Source organism: Orbicella faveolata, unplaced genomic scaffold (assembly GCF_042242905.1).
Source record: "Orbicella faveolata isolate gen_17 unplaced genomic scaffold, um_ofav_v1 contig_47, whole genome shotgun sequence".
Classification (NCBI taxonomy): Eukaryota; Metazoa; Cnidaria; class Anthozoa; order Scleractinia; family Merulinidae; genus Orbicella; species Orbicella faveolata.
The window spans coordinates 729177-743765 of NW_028301577.1; positions in this window are offsets into that span (position 1 = coordinate 729177).

The following is a 14589-nucleotide window of genomic DNA, read 5'->3' on the forward strand; positions in this document are numbered from 1 at the left end:
TCCTTTTGCCTGTGTACATATCACTGAAAACTAAGTTCATCATGAGTTAGCATAGAGTCCTCGGGACTGGAAAATATTCCCCGAATTCCGGCAAATCGAGCCAAAGATGCTCAAAATCAAGATGCGAGTAAGGCGGTCTCGGCTACTCTTTCACTCTGAAAATGAAGTGGGGCCATATTTCGGTTCTACAAGCTTGACACCGAGCGTGCGCTCCTTTCGCCTGTGTCCTTTTCACTAAGAACTAAGTCCATCAGGAGATAGTTTAGAGTCCTCGAGACTGAAAACTATCCTCCAAGTTTCGGCAAATTGAGCCATAGTTTCTTAAAATTACGATAAGCGTACGGCAGTTTCGTTTACTCTTTCAGTCTTAAAATGAAGTGGGGCTTTATTTCGACCTAGAAGCTCGACAGGGAGCGTGCGCTCCTGTTACCTGTGACCATTTTACTGAAAACTTAGGTTATCAGGAGTTAGCTTAGAGTTCCCGGGACTGGAAAATATCCCCCAACTTTTGGCCGATCGAGCCATAGTGGCTAAAAATTTCGATGCGCTTAAGGCGGTTTCGTCTACCCTTTCAGTCTTAAAATAAAGTGGGGCTACATTTCGGCCTACAACCTGGAAACCTAGCGTGCGTTCCTTTTACCTGTGTCCATTTCACTGAAAACCAAGGCAGTCAGGAGTTAGTTTAGAGCTTCCAGGACTGGAAAATATCCCCCAAACCCCGAGAAATCAAGCCGAAGTTGGACAAATTTACCATGCGCGTAAGGCGGTCTCGGCTACTCTTTCAGTCTTCAAGTGAAGTGGGGCTATATTTCGGTCCAGAAGCTCCAAAGTGAACGTTCAAAAAGTTTGGCTGTGTCCATTTCACTAAAAACCAAGGCCATCAGGAATTAGTTTAGAGTGCCCGGGAATTATTTCCCAAGTTCCGGCAAATCGAGCCGAAGTAATCCAAAATCACGATGCGCGTAAGGCAATCTCAGCTACTCTTTTAGTCCTAAAGTGAAGTAGGGTTATCCTTCGGCCCAGAAGCTCGAAAGTGAGCGTTCAAAAAGTTATCCTGTGTCCATTTCACTGCAAACCAAAGCCATCAGTAGTTAGTTTAGAGTCCCCGGAACTGGAAAATATCCCCCAAGTTCCGCGAAATCGACACGAAGTTGGTCAAAATCACGATGCGCGTAAGGCGGTCTCGGCTACTCTTTCAGTCTTAAAGTGAAGTAGGGCTATATTTCGGTCCAGAAGCTCGAAAGTGAGCGTTCAAAAAGTTTTGTTCTCTCAATTTAACTGAAAACCAAGGCCATCGTGAGTTAGTTTAGAGTCCCCGGGACTTAAAAATATCCCTTAACTTCCGGAAACTCGAGCCGAAGTTGGTCAAAATCACGATGCGCGTAAGGCGGTCTCGGCTACTCTTTCAGTTTTAAAGTGAAGTGGGGCTATATTTCTCCCCAGAATTTCGAAAGTATGCCTTCAAAACAATTGGCTGTGTCCATTTCACTGCAAACCAAGGCCATCAGGAATTACTTTAGTGTCCTTGGGACTGGAATATATCCCCGAAGTTTCGGGAAATCTAGCCGAAGTTGGTCAAAACCACGATGCGCGTAAGACGGTCTCGGCTACTCTTTCAGCCTTAAAGTGAAGTGGGGCTATATTTCGGCTCACAAGCTCGAAGGGGAGCGTTCAAAAAGTTTTGCTCTCTCCATTTCAATGCAAACCAAGGCAATCAGGAGTTACTTTAGAGTCCCCGGTACCGGAAAATATCCCCCATTTCCCGGGAAATCCAGCCAAAGTTGGTCACAATCACGATAAGCGTAAGGCGGTCTCGGCTACTCTTTCATTCTTAAAGTGAACTGGGGCAATATTTCCGGCCACAAGCTTGAAAGTGAGCGTTCAGAAAGTTTTGCTGTGTCCATTTCACTCCAAAGCAAGGCCATCAGGAGTGACTTTAGAGTCCGCGGGACTGTAAAATATCCCCCAAGTTCCGGGAAATCGAGCGGAAGTTGGTCAAAATTACGATGCGCGTAAGCCAGTCTCGGCTACTCTTTCAATCTTAAAGTAAAGTGGAGCTATATTTCGGCCCAGAAGCTCGAAAGTGAGCGTTCAAAAAGTTTTGCTGTGTCCAGTTTACTGCAGACCAAGGACGTTGGGGGCCAGTTTAGAGTCCCCGGGAATGAAAAATATCCCCCAAGTTCCGGGAAATTTAGCCAAAGTTGGTCAAAATCACGACGCGCGTACGGCGGTCTCGGCTACTCTTTCAGTCTTAAAGTGAAGTGGGGCAATATTTCGGCCCAGAAGCTCGAAACTGAGTGTTTAAAAAGTTTTGCTGTCTCAATTTCACAGCAAACCAAGGCCATCAGGAGTTAGTTTAGAGACCCAGGGAGTGGAAAATATTCCCCAAATTCCGGGAAATTTAGCCGAAGTTTGTCAAAATCACCAGGGCTTAAGGCGGTCTTGGCTAATCTTTCAGTCTTAAAGTGAAGTGGGGCTATATTTCGCCCCAGAAGCTCGAAAGTGAACGTTCAAAAAGTTTTCCTGTGTCGATTTCACTTCGAACCAAAGCCATCAGGAGTTAGTTTAGAGTCCCAGGGACTGGAAAATATCCCGTAAGTGCCGAAAAATCGAGACAAAGTTTGGCAAAATAAGGTGAAGCGAAGGTGAGCGTTCAAAATGTTTTCCTCTGTCCATTTCAATACAAACCAAGGCAATCAGGGGTTAGTTTAGAGTCCTCGGGACTGGAAAATACCCCCCAAGTTCCTAGAAATCCATCCGAAGTTGGTCAAAATCACGATGCGCGTAAGGCGGTCTCGGCTACTCTTTCAGTCTTAAAGTGAAGTGGGGCTATATTTCGGCAAAGAAGGTCGAAAGTGAGCGTTGAAAAAGTTATGCTGTGTCCAATTCACTGCAAAGCAAGGCAATCAGGTGTTACTTTAGAGTCCGCCGGATTTGAAAATATTCCCCAAGTTCCGGGAAATCGAACCTAAGCTGGTCAAAATCACGATGCGCGTAAGGCGGTCTCGGCTACTCTTAAAGTCTTAAAGTGAAGTGGGGCTATATTTGGGCCCAGAAGCTCGAAGGTGAGCGTTCAAAATGTTTTCCTATGTCCATTTCAATGCAAACCAAGGCCATCAGGAGTTAGTTTAGAGTCCCCGGGACTAAAAAAATATCCCCCTAGTTGCGGGAAATCGAGCCGAAGTTGGTCAAAATTTCGATGCGCGCAGGGCGCTCTCGCTTACTCTTTCACTCGTTAAGTGAAGTGGGGCTACATTTGGGCCAAGAAGCTCGAAAGTGACGGTTCAAAAAGTTTAGCTGTGTCCATTTCAATGCGAACCAAGGCCATCAGGAGTTACTTTAGAGTCCGCGGGACTAAAAAATTTTCCCCAAGTTCCGGGAAAGCGAGCCCAAGTTGGTCAAAATCACGATGCACGTAAGGCGGACTCGGCTACTCTTTTAGTCTTAAAGTAAAGTGGGGCTATATCTCGTCCCAGAAGCTCGAAAATGAGCGTTTAAAAAGCCTTGCGCTGTCCAGTTTACTGCAGACCAAGGACGTCGGGGGTCAGTTTAGAGTCCCCGGGAATGGAAAATATTCCCCAAGTTCCGGGAAATTTAGTCGAAGTTGCTCAAAATCACGACGCGCGTACGCGCTCTCGGCTACTCTTTCAGTCTTAAAGTGAAGTGGGGCAATATTTCGGCCCAGAAGCTCGAAACTGAGTGTTTAAAAACTTTTGCTGTGTCAATTTCACTGCAAACCAAGGCCATCAGGAGTTAGTATAGAGACCCAGGGAGTGGAAAATATCCCCCAAGTTCCGGGAAATTTAGCCTAAGTTTGTCAAAATCACCATGGGCGTAAGACGATCTTGGCTAATCTTTCAGTCTTAAAGTGAAGTGGGGCTATATTTCGCCCCAGAAGCTCGAAGGTGAGGGTTCAAAAACTTTTCCCTTGTCAAGTTCACTTCAAACCAAGGTGATCAGGAGTTAGTTTAGGGTACCCAGGACTGGAAAATATCCTCCAAGTTCCGGGATATCGATCCGAAGTTGGTCAAAATCACGATTCGCGAAACGCGGGTCGGCTATTGTTGCAGTCTTAAAGTGAAGTGGGGCTATATTTCAGCCTAGAAGCTCGAAAGTGACCGTTTAAAAAGTTACGCTACGTGCCTTTAACTGCAAAAAAAGGCCATCAGGAGTTATTTTAATGTCCCCCGGACTGGAAAATATCCCCCAAGTTCCGGGAAATCGAGCTGAACTTGGTCAAAATCACGATGTCTTTAAGGCGGTCTCGGCTATTCTTTCAGTCTTCAAGTGAACTGGGGCTATATTTTGGCGCAGAAGCTCGAAGATGAGCGTTCAAAAAGTTTTGCTGTGTCCATTTCATTGCAAACCAAGGCCATCAGGAATTAGTTTAGAGTCCACAGAACTGGAAAATATTCCCTAAGTTCCGGCCAATCGAGTCGAAGTTGGTCAAAATCACGATGCGCGTAAGGCGGACTCGGCTCATCTTTCACTCCTCAAGTGAAGTGGGGCTATATTTCGGCCCAGAAGCTCGAAACCCTGCTTTCAAAAACTTTTGCTGTTTCAATTTCACTGCAAAACAAGGTCATCAGGACTTAGTTTATAGTCCCCGGGACTAGAAAATATCCCCCAAGTTCCGGGAAATCAAGCCGAAGATTGTCAAAATCACGATGCGCGTAAAGCGGTCTCGGCAACTCTTTAAGTCTTAAAGTGAAGTGGGGTTATATTTCGGCCCAGAAGGTCCAAAGTGAGCGTTCAAAAAGTTTTGCTGTGTCCATTTCACTGCAAAGCAAGGCCATCAGGAGTTATTTTAGAGTCCCCGGGACTGGAAAATATCCCCCAAGTTCCGGAAAATAAAGCCAAAGTTGGTCAAAATCACGATGCGCGTAAGACGGTCTCGGCTACTCTTTCAGGCTTAAAGTGAAGTGGGACTATATTCGGCTCAGAAGCTTGAAGGTGAGCGTTTAAAATGTTTTGCTCTGTCCATTTCAATGCAAACCAGCGCGATCAGGAGTTAGTTTACAGTCCCCGGGACTGAAAAATATCCACAAGTTCCGGCAAATTGAGCCAAAGTTGCTCAAAATCACGCGTAAGGCCGTTTCGTCTATTTTTTCAGTCTTAAAATGAAGTGGGGCTATATTTCGACCTAGAAGCTCGGCACCGAGCGTCCGCTAATTTAATCTGTGTCGATTTCACTGAAAACTAAGGAAATCAGGAGTTAGTTTAGAGTCCCCGGGACTGAAAAATATTCCCTAAATTAAGGCAAATCGAGCCAAAGTTCCATAAAATCACGATGTGCGTAAGGCGCTCCCGGCTGCTCCTTCAGTCTTAAAATGAAGTGGGGCTATATTTCGACCTAGAAGCTCGACACCGAGCGTGTGCCCTTTTACCTGTGTCCATTTTACTTAAAACCAAGGTCATCAGGAGTCAGTTTAGAGTCCCAAGTACTGGACAATATCCCCCAAATTTGGGCAACTAGAGCCAAAGTTGGTGAAAATAATTATGCGCGTGAGGCGGTTTCGTCTACTCTTTCAGGCTTAAAATGTAGTGGGGCTATATTTCGGCCTATAAGCTCGACACCGAGCGTGCGCTCTATTTACCTGTGTCCATTTCACGGAAAACTAAGGCCATCAGGAGTTAGTTTGGAGTCCCCAGGACTGGAAAATATCCCCCAAGTTTCGGCAAATCGTATCAGGGATACTGAAAATCACGATGCGCGTGAGAATGTCTCGGCTACTCTTTCAGTCTTAAAATAAAGCTGGCCTATATTTCGGCCTATAAGCTCGACACCGAGCGTGCGCTCCTTTTACCTCTGTCCGTTTCAATGGAAACTAAGGCCATCAGGAGTTAGTTTAGAGTTCCTTGAAGTGGAAAATATCCCCCAACTTCCGGCAAATCGAGCCAAAGTTTCTCAAAATCACGATGCGCGTAAGGTGGTCTAGGCTACTTTTTCAGTCTTAAAATGAGGCAAGGCTACATTTCGGGCTAGAAACTTGACACCGAGCGTGCGCTCCTTTTACCTGTGTCCATTTCACTGAAAACTAAGGCAATCAGGAGTTAGTTTAAAGTTCCCGGGTCTGGAAAATATCCCCCAAGTTCCTAAAAATCGACGCACAGTTTGTAAAAATCACGATTCGCATAAGGCGGTCTCGGCTACTCTTTCAGTCTTAAAGTGAAGTGTGGCTATATTTTGGCCCAGAAGCTCGCACAAGAGCGTTAAAAAGGTTTTCTTGTGTCCATTTCACTGCAAAGCAAGGCCATCAGGAGTTAGTTTAGAGTCACCGGGACTGGAAAATATCCCCCAAGTTTCCGAAAATCGAGCTTAAGTTAGTCAAAATTACGATGCGCGTAAGGCGGCCTCGGCTACTCTTTCAATCTTAAAATGAAGTGGGGCTAAACTTTTGGGCCCAGAAGCTGGAAAGTCAGCGTTCAAAAAGTTTTGCTGTTTCCATTTCACTCCAAACCAAGACAAGCAGGAGTTAGTTTAGAGTCCCCGGGACTGGAAAATATCCCCCAAGTTCCGGGAAATCAACCCGAAGTTTGTCAAAATCACCATGCGCGTAAGGCGGTCTCGGCTACCCTTTTAGTGTTAAAGTAAAGTGTGGCTATATTTTGGCCCAGAAGCTCGAAATTGAGCGTTCAAAAAGTTTTGCTGTGTCCATTTTACTGCAAACCAAGGCCATCAGGAATTAGCTTAGAGTCCTCAGAACTGGAATATATCCCCTATGTTCCGGCAAATCGAGCCGAAGTTGCTCAAAATCAGGATGCGCGTAAGTCGGTCTCGGCTACTCTTTCAGTCTTCAAGTGAAGTGGGGCTCTATTTCGGTCCAGAACCTCGAAAGTGTGCGTTCATAAACTTGTGCTGTGTAAATTTCACTGCAAACCATGGCCATCAGGAGTTACTTTAGAGTCCTCGGGACTGGAAAATATTCCCCAAGTTCCGGGAAATCGAGCAGAAGTTTATCAAAATCACGATACGCATAACGCGGTCTCGGCTACTGTTTCAGTCTTAAAGTGAAGTGTGGCTGTATTTCGGCCCACAAGCTCGAAAGTGAGCGTTCAAAAAGTTTTGCTGTGTCTATTTCACTGCAAACCAAGGCCATCAGCCGTTAGTTTAGAGTACGCGGAAGTAGAAAATATCCCCCCAGTTCCGGGAAATCGAGCCCAAGTTGGTCAAAATCACGATGCGCGCAGGGCGGTCCCGGCTACTCTTTCAGTCTTAAAGTGAAGTTGCGTTATATTTCGGCCCAGAGGCTCGAAAGTGTGCATTCGAAAAGTTTTGCTGTGTCCATTTCACTGCAAAGCAAGGCCATCAGGAGTTAGTTTAGAGCCCTTGGGACTAGAAAATATTTCCCAAGTTCCGCCAGATCGAGCCGAAGTTGGTCAAAGTCACGATGCGCGTAAGGCGCTCTCGGTTAGTCTTTCAGTCTTAAAGTGAAGTTGGGCTATAGTTCGGCCAAGAAGCTCGAAAGTGCGCCTTCAAAAAGTTTTGCTCGGTCCCTTTCACTGGAAACCAAGGCCGTCAGGAGTTAGTTTAGAGTCCCCGGGACTGGAAAATATTCTCCAAGTTCCAGGAAATCGCGCCGAAGTTGATCAAAATCACCATGCGCGTAACGGGCTCTCGGCTATTCTTTCAGTCTTAAATTTAAGTAGGGCTATATTTCGGCCCTGAAGCTCGAAGGTGAGCGTTCAGAATGTTTTGCTGTGTTCATTAAATTGGAAACCAAGGTCATCGGGAGTTAGTTTAGCGTCCCCGGGACTTTAAATTATTCGCCAACTTCCGGGAAATCGAGCAAAAGTGGCCCAAAATCACGATGCACGAAAGGCGGTCTCGGCTACTCTTTCAGTCTTAAAATTAAGGGGGGCTATATTTCCACCTAGAAGCTCGAGACCGGGCGTGCGCTAATTTTACCTGTGTCCATTTCACTGACATCTTAGGCGATCAGGTGTTAGTTTAGAGTCCTTGGGACTGGAAAATATTTCCCAAATTCTGGCAGATGGAGCCAAAGTTGCTCAAAATCACGATGCGCGTAAGGCGGTCTCGGCTACTCTTTCAGTCTTAAAATGAAGTGGAGCTATATTTCGGCCGAGAAGCTCGACCCCGAGCGTGCGCTCCTTTTGCCTGTGTACATATCACTGAAAACTAAGTTCATCATGAGTTAGCATAGAGTCCTCGGGACTGGAAAATATTCCCCGAATTCCGGCAAATCGAGCCAAAGATGCTCAAAATCAAGATGCGAGTAAGGCGGTCTCGGCTACTCTTTCACTCTGAAAATGAAGTGGGGCCATATTTCGGTTCTACAAGCTTGACACCGAGCGTGCGCTCCTTTCGCCTGTGTCCTTTTCACTAAGAACTAAGTCCATCAGGAGATAGTTTAGAGTCCTCGAGACTGAAAACTATCCTCCAAGTTTCGGCAAATTGAGCCATAGTTTCTTAAAATTACGATAAGCGTACGGCAGTTTCGTTTACTCTTTCAGTCTTAAAATGAAGTGGGGCTTTATTTCGACCTAGAAGCTCGACAGGGAGCGTGCGCTCCTGTTACCTGTGACCATTTTACTGAAAACTTAAGTTATCAGGAGTTAGCTTAGAGTTCCCGGGACTGGAAAATATCCCCCAACTTTTGGCCGATCGAGCCATAGTGGCTAAAAATTTCGATGCGCTTAAGGCGGTTTCGTCTACCCTTTCAGTCTTAAAATAAAGTGGGGCTACATTTCGGCCTACAACCTGGAAACCTAGCGTGCGCTCCTTTTACCTGTGTCCATTTCACTGAAAACCAAGGCAATCAGGAGTTAGTTTAGAGCTTCCGGGACTGGAAAATATCCCCCAAACCCCGAGAAATCAAGCCGAAGTTGGACAAATTTACCATGCGCGTAAGGCGGTCTCGGCTACTCTTTCAGTCTTCAAGTGAAGTGGGGCTATATTTCGGCCCAGAAGCTCGAAAGTGAACGTTCAAAAAGTTTGGCTGTGTCCATTTCACTGAAAACCAAGGCCATCAGGAATTAGTTTGGAGTGCCCGGGACTGGGAATTATTTCCCAAGTTCCGGCAAATCGAGCCGAAGTAATCAAAAATCACGATGCGCGTAAGGCAATCTCAGCTACTCTTTCAGTCCTAAAGTGAAGTAGGGCTATGCTTCGGCCCACAAGCTCGAAAGTGAGCGTTCAAAAAGTTATCCTGTGTCCATTTCACTGCAAACCAAAGCCATCAGGAGTTAGTTTAGAGTCCCCGGAACTGGAAAATATCCCCGAAGTTCCGCGAAATCGAGACGAAGTTGGTCAAAATCACGATTCGCGTAAGGCGGTCTCGGCTACTCTTTCAGTCTTAAAGTGAAGTAGGGCTATATTTCGGTCCAGAAGCTCGAAAGTGAGCGTTCAAAAAGTTTTGTTCTCTCAACTTAACTGAAAACCAAGGCCATCGTGAGTTAGTTTAGAGTCCCCGGGACTTAAAAATATCCCTTAACTTCCGGAAACTCGAGCCGAAGTTGGTCAAAATCACGATGCGCCTAAGGCGGTCTCGGCTACTCTTTCAGTTTTAAAGTGAAGTGGGGCTATATTTCTCCCCAGAATTTCGAAAGTATGCCTTAAAAACAATTGGCTGTGTCAGTTTCACTGGAAACCAAGGCCATCAGGAATTACTTTAGAGTCCTTGGGACTGGAATATATCCCCGAAGTTTCGGGAAATCTAGCCGAAGTTGGTCAAAACCACGATGCGCGTAAGACGGTCTCGGCTACTCTTTCAGCCTTAAAGTGAAGTGGGGCTATATTTCGGCTCACAAGCTCGAAGGCGAGCGTTCAAAAAGTTTTGCTCTCTCCATTTCAATGCAAACCAAGGCAATCAGGAGTTACTTTAGAGTCCCCGGTACCGGAAAATATCCCCCATTTCCCGGGAAATCCAGCCAAAGTTGGTCACAATCACGATAAGCGTAAGGCGGTCTCGGCTACTCTTTCATTCTTAAAGTGAACTGGGGCAATATTTCCGGCCACAAGCTTGAAAGTGAGCGTTCAGAAAGTTTTGCTGTGTCCATTTCACTCCAAAGCAAGGCCATCAGGAGTGACTTTAGAGTCCGCGGGACTGTAAAATATCCCCCAAGTTCCGGGAAATCAAGCCGAAGTTGGTCAAAATTACGATGCGCGTAACCCGGTCTCGGCTACTCTTTCAATCTTAAAGTAAAGTGGAGCTATATTTCGGCCCAGAAGCTCGAAAGTGAGCGTTCAAAAAGTTTTGCTGTGTCCAGTTTACTGCAGACCAAGGACGTCGGAGGCCAGTTTAGAGTCCCCGGGAATGGAAAATATCCCCCAAGTTCCAGGAAATTTAGCCAAAGTTGGTCACAATCACGACGCGCGTACGGCGGTCTCGGCTACTCTTTCAGTCTTAAAGTGAAGTGGGGCAATATTTCGGCCCAGAAGCTCGAAACTGAGTGTTTAAAAAGTTTTGCTGTCTCAATTTCACTGCAAACCAAGGCCATCAGGAGTTAGTTTAGAGACCCAGGGAGTGGAAAATATCCCCCAAGTTCCAGGAAATTTAGCCAAAGTTGGTCACAATCACGACGCGCGTACGGCGGTCTCGGCTACTCTTTCAGTCTTAAAGTGAAGTGGGGCAATATTTCGGCCCAGAAGCTCGAAACTGAGTGTTTAAAAAGTTTTGCTGTCTCAATTTCACTGCAAACCAAGGCCATCAGGAGTTAGTTTAGAGACCCAGGGAGTGGAAAATATCCCCCAAATTCCGGGAAATTTAGCCGAAGTTTGTCAAAATCACCAGGGCGTAAGGCGGTCTTGGCTAATCTTTCAGTCTTAAAGTGAAGTGGGGCTATATTTCGCCCCAGAAGCTCGAAAGTGAGCGTTCAAAAAGTTTTCCTGTGTCAATTTCACTTCGAACCAAAGCCATCACGAGTTAGTTTAGAGTCCCAGGGACTGGGAAATATCCCGTAAGTGCCGAAAAATCGAGACAAAGTTTCGCAAAATAAATAAGCGCGTAAGGCCGTCTCGGCTACTCTTTTAATGTGAAAATAAAGTGGGGCTCTATTTCGGCCCAGAAGCTCCAAAGTAAGGGTTCAAAAAAATTTGCTGTGTCCAGTTCACTGGAAACCAAGGCCATCAGGACTGGAATATATCCCCCAGGTTCCGGGAAATCGAGCCGAAGTTAGTCAAAATCACGATTTGCATAAGACAGACTCGGCTACTCTTACTCTTAAAAAGAAGTGGGCCTATATTTCGGCCCAGAAGCTCGAAGGTGAGTCTTCACAACGTTTTGTTCTGTCAGTTTCAATGCAAAGCAAGGCGATCAGGAGTTAGTTTAGAGTCCCCGGGACTGGAAAATATCCCCCAAGTTCCGGGATATCGATCCGAAGTTGGTCAAAATCACGATGCGCGAAACGCGATCTCGGCTATTGTTTCAGTCTTAAAGTGAAGTGGGGCTATATTTCGGCCCAGAAGCTCGAAAGTGACCGTTTAAAAAGTTAGGCTTGGTGCATTTAACTGCAAACAAAGGCCATCAGGAGTTAGTCTAAAGTCCCCCGGACTGGAAAATATCCGCCAAGTTCCGGGAAATCGAGCTGAAGTTGGTCAAAATCACGATGCCTGTAAGGCGGTCTCCGCTACTCTTTCAGTCTTAAAGTGAAGTGGGGCTATATTTCCGCCCAGAAGCTCGAAAGTGCGTTTTAAAAAATTTTCCTGTGTCCATTTCAGTAAAAACCAAGGCTCTCAGGAGTTAGGTTAGAGTTCCTTGGACCGGAAAATATCCCCCAAGTTCCCGGAAATCGAGCCGAAGTTGGTCAAAATTACGATGCGCGTAAGGCGGTCTCGGCTACTCTTTCAGTCTTAAAGTGAAGTGGGACAATATTTCGGTCCAGATGCTCGAAAGTGAGCGTTAAAAAAGTTTTGCTTTGTCCATTTCACTGCAAATCAAGGCCATCAGGAGTTAGCTTAAAATCCCCGGGATGGGAAAATATCCTACAAGTTCCGGGAAATAGAGCCGAAATTTGTCAAAATCGCGATGCACGCAAGGCGGTCTCGGCTACTCTTTCAGTCTTAAAATGAACTGGGGCTATATTTCGGCCAAGAAGCTGGAAACTGAGCGTGCGATCGTTTTACCTCTTTCCATTTCTCTGCAAACCAAGGCCATCAGGAGTTAGTCTAGAGTCCCCCAGCCTGGAAAATATCCCCTAAGTTCGGGGAAAGTGTCTCAAAATCGCGAAGCGCGCAAGGCGGTCTCGGCTACTTTATGAGTCTAAAGTGAAGTGGGGCTATATTTTGGCCTAGAAGCTGGAAACCGCGCATGCGATCGTTTTACCTGTGTCTATTTTTCTTCTAACCAAGGCCATCAGGAGTTAGTTTAGAGTCCCTGCATTTGGAAAATATCCCCCAATTTCCGGGAAATCCAGCCAAAGTTGCTTACAATCACGATGCGCGCAAGGCGGTAAAGGCTACTCTTTCAGTCTTAAAATGTGGTAGGGCTATATTTCGGCCTAGAAGCTGGAAACCGAGCGTGCGATCGTTTTACCTGTGTCCAATTCTCTGCAAACCAAGGCCATCAGGAGTTAATTTAGAGTCCCCCGAACAGGAAAATATCCCCCAAGATCCGGGAAATCCAGCCAAAGTTGCTCAAAATCACGATGCGCCCAAGGCGGTCTCGGCTACTCTATCAGTCTTAAAATGAAGTGGGGCTATCTTGCGGCCTACAAGCTGGAAACTGAGCGTGCGATCGTTTTACCGGTGTAATTTTCTCCCCAAACCAAGGCCATCACGAGTTAGTTTAGAGACCCTTGGTCTGAAAAATATGCCCGAGGTTCCGAGAAATCCAGCGAAAGTTACTCAAAATCACGATGCGCGCAACGCGGTCTCAGCTTCTCTCTTAGTCTTGAAATGAGTAGCGGCCATATTTCGGCCCAGAAGCTCAAAACCGAGCGTGCGATCTTTTTACCTGTGTCCATTTCTCTGCAAACCAAGGCCATCAGGGAATAGTTTACAGTCCCCGGGCCTGGAAAATATCCCGCAAGTTCCGGGAAATCAAGCCGAAGTCGGTCTTCATTTCATTGCAAACTAAGGCCATCAGGAGTTCGTTTAGTGTCCCGGGACAGGAAAATAACACTCAAGTTCCGGCAAATCGAGCCAAAGTTGCTTAAAATCACGATGCGCGTAAAGCGGTCTCGGCTACTCTTTCAGTCTTAAAATGAAGTGGGACTGAATTTCGGCCTAGAAGCTCCACACCGAGGGTGCGCTCCTTTTCCCTGTGTCCATTTCACTAAAAACTAAGGCCATCATTAGGTAGTTTAGTTTCCCTGGGACTGGAAAATATCCCCCAACTTGCAGCAAATCGAGCCAAAGATGCTCAAAATCTCCATGCGCGTAAGGCGGTCTCGGCTACTCTTTCAGTGTTTAAATAAACCTGGGCTTTCTTTCGGCCTAGAAGCTCGACATCGAGCGTCAGCTCTTTTTACCTTTTTACCTTTTCTAGTCCAAGGGACTAGAAAATATCCCCCAAGTTCCGGCAAATCGAGCCAAAGTTGCTTACAATCACGGTGCGCCCAAGATGGTCTCGGCCACTCTTTTAGTCTTAAAATGAAGTGGGGGTATATTTCGGCTTTGAAGCTCCACACCGAGCGTGCGCTCCTTTTGCCTATGTCCATTTCACTGAAAAGTAAGGCCAGCAGGAGTTAGTTAAGAGTCCCTCAGACTGAAAAACATCCCCCACGTTCCGGTAAATCGAGGCAAAGTTTTTTAAAATCATGATGCGCGTAAGGCGGACTCAGCAACTCTTTCAGTCTTAAAATGAAGTGGGGCTACATTTCGCCCTAGAAGCTCGACACCGAGCGTGCGCTCCTTTTGCTTCTGTCCATTTTACTGAACACTAAGGCCTACAGTAGTTAGTTTAGGGCCCCGGACTGGAAAATATCGCCCTAGTTCCGGCAAATCGAGCTAAAACTGCTGAAAATCACGATGCGCGTAAGGTCGTCTCGGCTTCTCTTTCAGTCTTAAGTAAAGTGGGGCTATATTTCGGCCTAGAAGCTCGAAAGTGAGTTTTCAAAAAGTTTTGCTGTGTCCATTTTACTGCAAACCAAGGCCATTAGGAGTAAGTTTAGAGTCCCTAGGACTGGAAAATATCCCCCAAGTTCGGGGAAATCGATTCAAAGATGGTCAAAATCACGATTCGCTTAAGGCGGTCTCGGCTAGTCTTTCAGTCTTAAAGTTAAGTAGGACTATATTTTGGCCGAGAAGCTCGAAAGTGAGCATTCATAAAGTTTTGCTGTGTCCATTTCACTGCAACCTAAGGCGATCAGGAGTTAGTTTAGAGTCCCCGGGACTGGAAAATATCCCCCAAGTTCCGGGAGATCGAGCCGAAGTTGTCAAAATCACAATCCGCGCAAGGCAGTCTCGGCTACTTTATCACTCTTAAAGTAAAGTAGGGCTATATTTTGGCCAAGAAGCTCCAAACCGAGCGCTCAGAAAGCTGTGCTGTGTCCATTTCACTGCAAACCATGGCCATCAGGAGTTAGTTTAGAGTCCCCGGCGCTAGGCGGTCTCGGCTACTCTTTGAGTCTTTAAGCAAAGTGGGGCTATATTTCGGTCCAGAAGCTCGAAACCGAGCGTTTAATAAG